The following is a 12,299-nucleotide window of genomic DNA, read 5'->3' as shown; positions in this document are numbered from 1 at the left end:
AATTGCTCAATCAAACATTTATTGAACTTAAAATAAGAAATTATATATATATGTATATATATATATGTATGTATGTATTCACATATGTAATATTTCCCTGAGAGGAGGAGGGAAAGAGTAATGTTCTGTTACTAAGGATACACTTTTAAATAAAAACAAGGTATAGAAGGAAAAAATGTTATCTTGAAATGATTATAAAGATGAGTGTTCTTCAGCTAATATCTTTATATGTTGTTTTTCTTTTTAGTAAAGAGCAACACTGAGGAAAGAGGCTAAAGAATAAGAGATCACGGAATTCGAAAAGTGAACAGTAAGTCCTTTAATAGAAAAATAATGATTGCATCACTGCCAAAAAGTTCATCTATTGTACACACATTTCTGCTAGACATATGCACTCCCCTTTCCTTTACCAAGTTGAGAAATTGATATCGTAAGCAATCATAGCCTTCTCTTAAAACTCAATTTCATTTTACTGGAGTGGATTGTGAATCATTTATCCCATAATCCTCTTAGATCAGAAGGCAAGATAATCCTTGTGATATATCTTTATGGCACTGCATACTGAAAACTTTAATAATGAATTCATCATATCTTCTTTTTAAACCAAAAGTTCATTATATTGAATGTTAGAAATTCTGCTAGAAACAAAGCAATTAAATTTGGTCATCTTGATCTTAGTGAAATTGCTTCATTTTTTTTTTCATTCTGTGCTATAAAATGCATTCATTGTAAATGCAATTTATGGGTTTTCTTTATCTCTTTATAGTCATCAAATCGGAATGAAAAAGAATGATAGTGTTACCCATAAACATCAAGCCAACATCTGTTGCATGATTAGTCTTTGATTTTTGCTTCTTGATAATTTATCAATTTAATACTGTCTTCACTATTTAATAGTTACCTATGAAATCTAATGGCAAGCATCTTTCATAATTTGTCATTTACTAATCACTAGATAAGAATAATAGGTATTCCTAAATAAATATTATTAAAGAGAATGAAATATTTTGCATCTTTTTTTGGTTGAAACAAAGAATAAATAGGTTCGGGCAACTATATTCTGAGGATCTGAGTATCAGTAACAAGTAAAATGGCAGATGGTAATGCAAATTTCACAATGATGAGTCTTAATGAATCATTTTTCATACCATTAGTGATTTAAAAATCTGTCATGAGCCTACAAATGCAATTCTTGAGAAACTGTGACTAAGATCTTTTAAAAAGAAAGATTTTATAGGGGACTGTCTGAAGGATATATTGGAATTTGTGATGAGGCTAAAGAACTCAATTCAAAGGAAGGTTTCAAGGCTCGTGCACAGGAAACTTCATGCCTTTTTGTCGACCTCTATCAAGTGGGATCACAAAATGAAATTTTTATATCCTAGCAAACCTCTATTCACCAAGCCAACATGAATCCATAACTTATTATAGATGAATGTATGACTGACAGCAGTTTATTCGTTGAATCGTGAATCAATCCTTATCTTCGGTGTTGCAAATGATTATTTCTTTTCAATGCTTTCCATTTGACTGGAGTAAGAGGTAGATGAGAGGAAAGAGTTGGAATTGAAGTACTTTCCTCTGTTTACCCAACTGAAATAATATTCTGATCGGGTTTGGCACTACTCTAAGAACTCTCTCATTTAGCAGCCTATGTGAATTCACAAATAAGGCTTAATCTTTCTATTTTTTTTGGTCATCTTCTCAACATTTTTTCCCATTCCACTTGATAGATAAGAATTCAAGGAAATATTTTAAAAGTAAATAATTGTAATATCCAAAATGCAACGTTTCCATATTGTACATTTGAGAGGGAAAAATATTACAGAATGTGAATAAAAGACTTAAAGGATTTAATTGAGTAGACCTTAGCTTTGTGTACATTATTTATGGCACCAGTAGTTGAGAAACTAAATGACATATACATACATAAACACACACACACACACACACACACACACACACACACATATATATATATATATATATATATATATTCCACATTTCCATATGAAGACAAAAATTTTTGAGGGGTGGCTTTTTAAAAAGTCTAATTAATTAATTAATTAAGAATATTTTTCCATGGTTCCATGATTCATATTCTTTCCCTCCCCTCCTCCTTATAGTTGGGGGTTGTTTTTAACATTTCAAAAAGGCTTTGATTGGATTGGATTATAAAGTCTGAATAAGTAAAGGTTCTCTTTCTATTCTTGCTATTTGAATCATCTTACTGTTGCAAGAAAATCAAACTTCTAATTTTCTTTGCTGATCCCCTATTATGGCTTTGCCTTTATAACTAAACAAGTAACCTTCTAGTAGTTGGGTTCTTGGGTCATATAAACTCTACCTTTGTTTAGCTGGTTAATTTTTTTTTAATTCTTACCTTGCATCTTAGAATCAATATTGGTTCCAAGGCAGAAGAGAAGTAAGGACAATGAGGGGGGTTGTCCTGGATATTTTCTGAGGGGGTCACCAATCTGGAACATTAATTCTAAAATATACCATGTCTTTTGGCTCCAAATTTATGATTTTCTAATTTTCTGGTGTTATTTAGAATAAGTGGAGAGTAAGTAGACAATGTACATAATTTTAAAGGAAAGAATAGCACCTATCTTTTCATGTACACATTATGATTTATGGAACTTTCTCTTTGCTTTTTAATGATCGATATCTATTTAGCAAGTACATGCTCATAAACAGCTGGAAAAGGGTCTTGAAATGCTGTCATTGTCTCCAAGTCCTCATGATTATCTCATGCTGTTTATTCCTGAATTTTTTCTTCTAAAATAATTGGAAAGAGATGTGCTCTAGATTAAGTTGGAATCACTGAAGTGTAACATGTAGTTTAAGATGTTCCTCTGCTTCCAAGGATGGCATGAAATAGAGACAGGAATATAAAATGTAATGTGAGGTAAGATGCTAGATAATATAGTAAAGATTTATTTGTATCAATTTATGGAATTCATATCTGGATTACAAAGCATGAGTTATGGACAAATTTCATTTTACATTTGTGTTTTAACCTTAAAATGGATAGATTTTCTTTATTTGGAAAAGTAAAATGGAATCCACTGTAATCTCACGGATCTAGAATCTGGAAAGAATTTTAGGGAACTTTTAGTCCAAGTGTCCTATTTTGAAGATAAAACTTAGGAGCAGAAAAGTTGTCAACTAGCTAAATTCTCATATAGTGACAGAGTGGAGAGTGGCAATCCTACAATTTTCTGGGATTTTCCTACTCTGACTAGGCTGAATCACTGACTGAAAATGTTGGCAAGAGATAGTCTTAAACCTATCTATGGAGCCTAATCCTCCATAGCCCACAACTTGTCATACCTACCCTTAAACAAATTGTGTTTGCAAATCATTTTTCTAGCCTATATTTTATTATATCAGTGTATTCTTCAAGGCTAGGTCTGCAACTTAGTTATTTTGGGAATAATACTAATGAGACCAATGTCATTAATTTGGCCTCTGTCTTGAATATCCTCTTTACATAAATTCATAACACATGCATGTATACAATTTATGTTACTGAGCCATACACTGAACGACTAAGCATAGACAGCCATCATTAGACATTAATAATAGACATTAGACATTAATTTGTGAATTATTAGAACAGACATTAGACATTCATTTGTAAATTATTAGAATAGACATTAGACATTCATTTGTGAATTAAACCTTAATGGGAACTAGATTGGAAACAAACAAAAAATTACTAATTTGATAATTGCCTAGTAATGAGTGCCCTTTCCCATCAGGTCCCATATGAAATTTAGGGTTAGAGAAGGACAAAATATGCTTTATTGTGTTTTATGATTATTTATCTCTGCATCTTTCCCCTGTATTAAGTAGTAAAAATTCCATAATGTCTAAGTGAAAATTCTTATCTCAATAGAAAATTGAAATTTGTCTAAATTTGACAATTGAAAATTGTCTAAAGCAAGTTTTTTTTTTTCCTTACAGACAAGCGTTGGCATCACAGCAATTAATTGTCCTTAGGTGGGAGAGGGAAGAAAATAATAAAAGAATTCTTTAGCTCTAAATCCTAGAACCCTTGTCTTCCAAAATATTTACCTAATTTTCAGTGATTATTCATAAAAGATATTATGCATTTCTTTGCACATAAACGAATTCAGCTTGGTCTTTATTTCATGGTGCTCTGATGAGTCAATACCATATCTTAATTTTGTAGCACTTCTCTCCAACTTCCCCAGAGAGAGTGCAGGAGGTGGGCAGAGAAAGGAACTCTAAACATGTTAGTTATTTAATAAATATTTGTTGAATGAATGAAAGCTTATTCAAAACACCTAATGCTGTCAATAGTTAGGAGCATATTCTAGAAATAAACTGAGCATCATTTCCTTCTTGTGAAAGATGGAATTTTGCTGCCATATCATATAGTTTTCCCTAATTAAGTCTTAATGATATAATTTCAGATTTTATGAAATTAGAATTTATGCTACTAATAATAAATTAAACACAAAAAGGCATCTATTTTTCATAGTATTCATTCAGTTAATAGCTATCCGAATACAATCAATATGTTTTGGTTCCTGAGCTTATTTGTGGAGTTTTACAAGCTATAATAGAAAGAGTCAATGGGGTTTGGAGTCAGAGGAAGTGGGTTCAAATCCTCTCTCTTTTGTTTATTATTTGTATGAACTTGGGGGAAAAAATCTCTTAAATTGTCTCGAACAGTTTTCTATTCTGAAAAAATAAGAGTGGGGAGTTGGAGATTGGACAGAAATTATGAGATTTGCTTGTGATCCTATGTATGCCTTAGAGAATACTAACCTAGATTTTTCTTGCCACTTTCCTCCTATCCCCATAATTAATGGATGATAAAAGCAAACCTATACAGTGATATATAAAATAAGGTATAGTCTGTCAGTAAAGAATCTTTTATAATTGCTTCCTTTATAAATTCAAAAAGGAGAGAAAACTTTTTAACTAGGTTTAATATAATGAATGCAGTTTTTGAGTAGTTTTATTCATTATTTCAGAAGGAATTGAATTCAAGTATGAATCATTAGCTTAGGAACTCCCAGGACATTAAATATTATTTAATTTTAATTCTCAAAGTAAAAAAGTCATCTTCTGAAATGTATAGTGAATAGATCTTTTTCAGCCTTTAGAAAAGTGAAATTTTTAAATAGCTTTTTTGAATGAAATGAAAAAACTTTAGAAAAATGAGAAATAATAAAATAAAGGTAATAAAGTACTTTCTGTTTGTGTAGGCCTTGTTTTGATATATGTATTGAGCTAAAATTGTGTGATCCAGTGCTTTTTTCTTCTTGATTTTTTGAGCTAGTATATGTGCCCCAAGAGAGTACATGAATATATTCTCATATGCCCTAATAAAGAGGAGTTGATGTAGACCAAATAAGCAGGTTTTCTGATAACGATTCCAGTAAAATAGTAGCCAAAATAACTGATTGCTTATTCATTGTAATATGAGGGATGTATGCCTTTCTTGAAATTTTATTCATTAATGACTGTGGACATTAGAGAAAAGAGACCTGACTGTCTGACATTGGGCAAGTTACCTAACCTCTTGGTCCAAACTTTTATTATCTAAGATCTAATCAAAGCTAGCCTGACAATCTATGATTCTAAAGTCACTTATGCATTAAATAACAAAAATGCCAAGAATAACATTATATTTCAAACCATAAAAATTAATAAGTGTATGCAGTGAATTTTTCCTTTATAATAGAAAATAAATTTTCCCTTTCATTTATGGTTAGTATATGTCCCCAAAAGCCTCTGATAGCTACCTTGTACTTCTTCAGTTTTTATTATCCAGCACATCCCTTGAAGCAAAAAAGCAGATTTGTGCATTATGATGTAAAATGAAGTTGTTTTCCATTTTCTTTATATCCTGTTTATAAAATTCAATCAATAAAATTTTACATTCACATAAAACAAACAAAAAACAACTTTGTACAACCAATTGATGGCACTTCTCTAATCCCTTCTCCCCTCCAATTAACCTATTTCTCTACCTAGATGTTTGCTATACCTTTTCTCTTATTTTAGTACCTTGGTTAATTAATTCTTCTCTAAATATTAACTTCTGAGCCACTATTGAGCTTCCTTTGGCAAGATCACATCTTCAGAGAGAGATATATTTCATAAAAAATAATATCCAAAACAAGACTAGCACAAGGTCAAGCGAATAACTATCTTACATCATGCCTTTCCTTCATTTTTAGGAGCTTGTGATTTGAGCAAGGAAATAGTCAATTCAGTTCAATAAACATTTATTTGTTATTTATTATGAGCCACTCTCCATACTACAATCTAGGAATACAAAAACCAAAAGGAAAAAATCAACCTCTGCCCTCAAATAGCTTCCATTTTCCTGGAGACAGAAGTATATTAGAACCTGCTTGAACTGGCTTGCAAAGATCCAGCTATTTAATTTTCATTATAAGCATTTATTCCTCAGAAATTTACAAAAGCAACAAATCAAGGTTTTCTTTATTGTTTGGTTATTTTTGCCATTGTTATTAATCATTTGTTATTAAATGTTTGTTATTATATTTATTTGCTATTTGTTATTAAACATTTATGTGGTTTAGAAAGGAATCACCACCACCACCACCCCTCCACACATATGCTGGGATTTTCAGGCATGTTTCATTTGCTCCATACTAGTTATAGTTTGAGAATAAAAGTTTACCTTTGTGACTAATGACTCAGCTAAGTTTCTTAGCAATAATTACATAGCTAGTAAATTGCAGAGTTACAATTCATGCCTATTCCTTTGGATTTAAATCCCATAATTCCCTTCCCCCCCCCCCCCCCCGCTCAAATATGCCAAACTGTTTTTGATGATGCTAAGGAGAGAAATCTTTGAATAGTGTAAAGGCTAGTAATTGTGTGATCTGGTAAATCCAGTTTACCTCCCTGGATCTGAGTTTCCTCATGTGTAAAATGAGGGGGTTGGACTGGACAATTTCTGTGTTCCTTCTAGCTTTAAAATTCCTTGAAAAGATTCCAGTAATGCAGACTTGGAATCAAGAGGAGACAATTTCAAGCAAGTAGGTTGACATGAAATTACAATTTTCACAGAATCTCAGCATAATGAAGTACTTCAGAGGCTGGCTACCTCATCTAATGCCCAAATGAGGTCCAAGGAGCATAACTTGCTCAAGATCACATCACTTTCCCAGGGTCACAGACATCCAGCCATGCCTCACTAGGAGTCCTTTCTAAAGCAAAAACTTCATTATCATCACCATAAAAACTTATGTAGAACTTTGCATGTACTATTTCATTTGAGCCTCAGTACCAGTTTGAGGTTGGTGCTGTTATAAAATGTCCAGAACTAAACACTGAAATGAATTCAAATCTGCTCTGATCACTGATTAATTGATTAAGAACAAGTGCAATTGAATTATTACCTCCTTTCTGCATACTATTTTGTAATCAACACAAAGAAAGATGAAGATTGTGTTACTTTTTATGAGGATCATGATATATAGTGGATACAAATTAAGCTTTTTCACTAAAAAAAAACCACACAACTTTTTTACTTCAATTAACTCTTCTCTTCCCACAACTCTCTTTAACTTCTAAATTATTGAGTGGTTAGAGACTTGGAGACAGAAAGATCTAAGATCAGATCTTGCCTAGGACATTTACTGAAACACTTGAGAAAGTCACTTTACCTATCTCTGCTTCAGTCTCTACATCTGTAAAATGGAGATAATAATAGCAGCTACCTCCTCGAGTTCTTCTGAAGATAAAATGAGATATTTGTATTGATCCTAAAGAATTTGTAGAGCCTAATAAAGGAAAAAAGAACCTGATAAAGTCTTAAACAACTATAGAAATACTCATTGTTGTTACTATTATTTTTGTGTGGTTTCTTTATATATATATATATATATAACTAGTATATATATATATATATACTAGTTAAGCTCATTGTCTATTCCTTTCAACTCTTTCTTTTTTCTTTTTTTTTGGTGCCAAATGTTTCCATTTTAAATTAGTTTAATGTGCATTAACTCATTTGATCTTTATGTCAACCATATAAAGTAGGCAGAGGTAGCCTCTTTATACCCATTTCACAGATTATAAAACAGAAAATAGTCAAAATGATTTGATCAAGATCAAATAGAAAGTTAATGAGAGAGAAAAAGGAAGGGAGGAAGGGAAAGAGGGAGGAAGGAAGGAAATATCAATGTTTATTAAGTATTGAGAATGCAAATACTAACTAAAAAAAAGTTAAGAATGGAATCCAACTCCTAATTATAAGTCCCATCCTATTTCCATCATACTCCAAATTACTCAGATTATACGAACTTCTCTCTGACTGTTTTAATCTGGCTAACATCGCTCAAGAAAATAGTCTTTGAAATTGGGAAAAGGCTTGCCTAATTACTTTCCATAATAATTTACTCATGTTTTTGTAGAACTAATTAATGAATTTTAGTGCTCCTTTGAGGTAGACAGATTACCAAAATCATTGGTATTAAAATTATCGCCATGTCAAAGCATATAAAGTTAAGTACTAAAATGATGGATGTTGTTCTAATAAATAGATAAAACCCACTTCAAAACAGGGAACACATTCATTTGTAAGCATTGAGATCTTTGACTTTTAAAAATATATTCCCATGACTTCTCAATGTAATTTGGGTGTTATCATCCATTTTTAAATAGACATTTAGATTTCCGTGTTTGTATTTTTTTAATTTGTTTTGATTTGGTTTTTTGCTCAGTGTGATATAGGAAATAGTAGAAGCAACTAATTAATTTTAAAACTGTTCATTACTTAAAAAATGAAAAATATTTGAGGTCAGATCCTGTCTTTGTGTCTCTGTGTGACTGTGGGCAACTCTAAGTCTTGGTTTTTTTGTAAGTAAGTTCAAATTTGGCCTTTGACACTCTCCACTTGAGTAGACTTGGGCGAGTCACTTAGCCCTTTTTTTCCTAGTCCTTGCTGTTCTGTAGAGTTTTTACTTAATAGAAAACAAAGGTTAAAAAATGAAATAAAACCTATCATAGGCATGATCTGTTTTGATCCTAACAGTGACCCTGTGAGATAGGTTCTATCATTATCTCCATTTTTGTATAAGGAAACAATCAGAGAGCAAATAGCTATTGTATTTAAATCATTTTTAATTAAAATTTTTAATTTTAAAATTAAATCATTATCATTTAAATCTAATTTGAAATATATAAACCAGATTCCCCCTATTCATTTTTATGTTAAAATTATTCTTTACTATATATATTATACTCTTTCCTTTAAACCTCTTCTTCCCACTAAGAGCCATCTATCAGTGAGTGTCAAGAAAAAGAAAGAAAATGATCACCTTTCATACTTAAATAGTCTAAGAAATGGTAACAAGGTTTTGTGGAAAGCATGGTGGACTTGCTGTCAAGAGATCTTGGTCTCTTGCATCACAGTACCAGAGATTTAGAGATAAAAGACCTTGGAATTTACTTAATCCTTTCCCTCCATTTTTAGAAGCAAATAAAAGAGAATCCCAAAGAAGTAATATGATGTGCTTAAAGATATGCAGAGAAGTTAACAAAACAAGTAGGATTCCAATCCATATCATCTGAATCCAAACCCAGTGATCTTTTCATTATAACAACATAAATCCCACTAGTCATTAAAGTCCTATGAAACTTGGACTTGGAATGAGTATTTCTCTGACTAACATCATAGTGTATTTTTGGAGATGCCCTATGTAAACTTTAAAAAGTTGGGTTGATTTGAGTTATTATTACTGTTATTATTGTTTGACGACAGTTAAGAGTTAAAGGTTTGCCATTGATGTCATTTGCCCTTGCTTAAAAAAAACCATATACATTATTTAAAACAAAATAAAACAGCAAATATCCAATGTTAAGTTAAAGTTAAATATTTAAAAGTTAAAGATTCGATATCTGATTTCTTTGGCATGAGGGAATTGCTGATGAGGAAATCCCTTCTACCATTGTAGGCTAGCATCTTCTCTATAAGATATCATTTCAGAGATGTGGCCACAGAACTGAGAGGTAAAGGCACTTGCATAGGGCCATTATGTGTAAGAGGTGGAACTTGTAACCAGCTCTTCCAGATTTCAAGGCAATCTAAGTTTTTCTGTCTGCCGGACATTGTTAGGATCAAACTAAATGGCAAATTTTGAGGTGTTTCTGAAATGATGAGAAAAAGTAAATCAAGGATAGCTTGGGTGTGGGAAAAGGTTTCAAGGAAGAAGTGTGACTTCAAGAAAGCAGTTTCAAGGAAGAAGAAGAGCTAAGGAAGAGGTGGAGAAATAGATATTGTAGGCAATGAGAGAAAATAGGAACAAGGAAATAGTATAGTCATGGCACCTTTAGGAGATTAGCACAACCAGCACAACGTTATTTGTTTATAGTAGCAGAAAATAAAGTTCAATAACAACAATTCTGTTGGCCAATCACTGTCTCCCAAGCCTTTGGAAGATGTTTTTTTTTTTTATTACAAAAATTTACAAAGACCCTCACATGATAATAGTTGAATTATTAGCGCCTTATTGATTAAAAAATACATACTTTCAAAGAGTGACAGTGATTTCATTACCAGTTTTAAACTAATCTTCATTTTGTTCATGAAAATAGGCATTCAGTTTTTAAATGAGAGGTATCATGGGTAATATTGTGATTTTGAAGTTTTAGAGGTGTAAACCTGTTTTTGATGAGGGAATTTCCTCACTCAAGAGTTCTCTATAAAATGAAATCACAAGCCTATTCATATCCCCATCCTAATTACATCAAACCTGTACATACATTTGAAAAAAATAGAAATATATAACATATGTAAAATATTGTTTGTTCAGTCAACAGAAGGTATGATTATTTATTTATTCTCCTTTTAGTCACGCAGCATATTTTGTTGGAGCTAAATAAAGATCAAAATAGCTAGAATTGGGGCACATGGATTTTTCAGTCCCTTCCAAGAAGTTTTCATCCCATGAACTGAAAACTACTGGAGGAAATTATTGAGGGCCTTAAACTAGGTAGAAGAGTAGGGCGTCAATATGTCAACTACATTCAATTCAAGAAGCAATGAGGTTAAAAAAACAAAATATCTCATCTTCTGACTTAAGATCAGTGCTATATATTCCAAGGCAGAAGAGGTTAAGCACTAGTTGAGGTTAAGTGACTTGACCAGGATCACACAACCAGGAAGTATCTGAGGACAGATTTGAAACCAAGTCCCCAGGTCTGGAGCTCTCTCCACCGAGCCACCTCACTGGCCCTAAGAAGCATTTTTAAAGTACTTATTAGGTATAAGACATACAACATCCTTAGGTGCTAGGAAGCAAATATGGAAAATTACACAATTCTTCCTTTTGGGGCATTATAGTAGAATGAAAGCAATATGATAAATTCATATTTCTATAAGCTTGATTGTTATATAAACAAATGAAGGGGCCAGACAAAATCCTGTAAGCATAAGATGGTACAAGAGATCATTTTCAGCTAGGAAAAATCATAGTGAAGACAAATTAGCTAGACCTTGAAAAAAAGGCTTTTATAATCAATTGCCAAACATTAATTAAGCATCTGCAATCTCCATGGCAATGTGCTAGCTGCTAAGGATAGAGCTATAAAGAATGAAACAATCCCTAAAAACAAGGAGCTTAAATTCTTTTTTTAAATTTTTTTAAAATAATTTCTATTTTTTAGAAAAGTTATCATGGTTACATGATTTCATGTTCTTACTTTCCCCTTCACCCCCCAAACTCCTCTCCCCACTCATACCCAATGCGCATTTCCACTGGTTTTAACATGTCATCCTTCAAGACATTTCCAAATTGTTGATCATTGCATTGATGTGGTAGTTTCGAGTCTACATCCCCAATCATGTCCACCTCAACCCATATGTTCAAGCAGTTGCTTTTCTTCTGTGTTTCCTCTTCTGTAGTTCTTCCTCTGAATGTGGGTAGTATTCTTTTCCATAAGTCGCTCAGAATTGTTCTGGATCATTGCATTGCTGCTAGTACAGAAGTCCATTACATTCTATTTTACCACAGTGTATTGGTCTCTGTGTACAATGTTCTTCTGGCTCTGCTCCTTTCACTCTGCATCAATTCCTGGAGGTCTTTCCAGTTCACATGGAATTCCTCCAGTTTATTATTCCTTTGAGCACAATAGTATTCCATCACCAGCCTACACCACAATTTGTTCAGCCATTCCCCAATAGAAGGGCATACCCTCGTTTTCCAGTTTTTTGTCACCACAAAAAACGTGGCTATAAATATTTTCATACAAGTAAGGAGCTTAAATTCTAATGGGGG

At 32.3% G+C, this 12,299-nt stretch overlaps 1 protein-coding gene across 1 annotated transcript in view; it reads left to right on the top strand.

Annotated features, from left to right (window-relative positions):
* The first annotated feature begins 245 nt into the window (after nt 1–245).
* Nucleotides 246–12,299, top strand: part of SYT1 (synaptotagmin 1) — a 474,588-nt gene continuing 462,534 nt past the window's right edge. The window contains exon 1 of the mRNA XM_044679181.1: nt 246–310. The gene's annotated coding sequence lies outside the window, so the exon portion shown is untranslated. The remainder of the gene's footprint in view (nt 311–12,299) is intronic.

The sequence above is a fragment of the Gracilinanus agilis genome, chromosome 5 (assembly GCF_016433145.1).
Source record: "Gracilinanus agilis isolate LMUSP501 chromosome 5, AgileGrace, whole genome shotgun sequence".
In the NCBI taxonomy this organism is placed as follows: domain Eukaryota; kingdom Metazoa; phylum Chordata; class Mammalia; order Didelphimorphia; family Didelphidae; genus Gracilinanus; species Gracilinanus agilis.
This window is presented reverse-complemented; position numbering and strand designations above follow the sequence as displayed.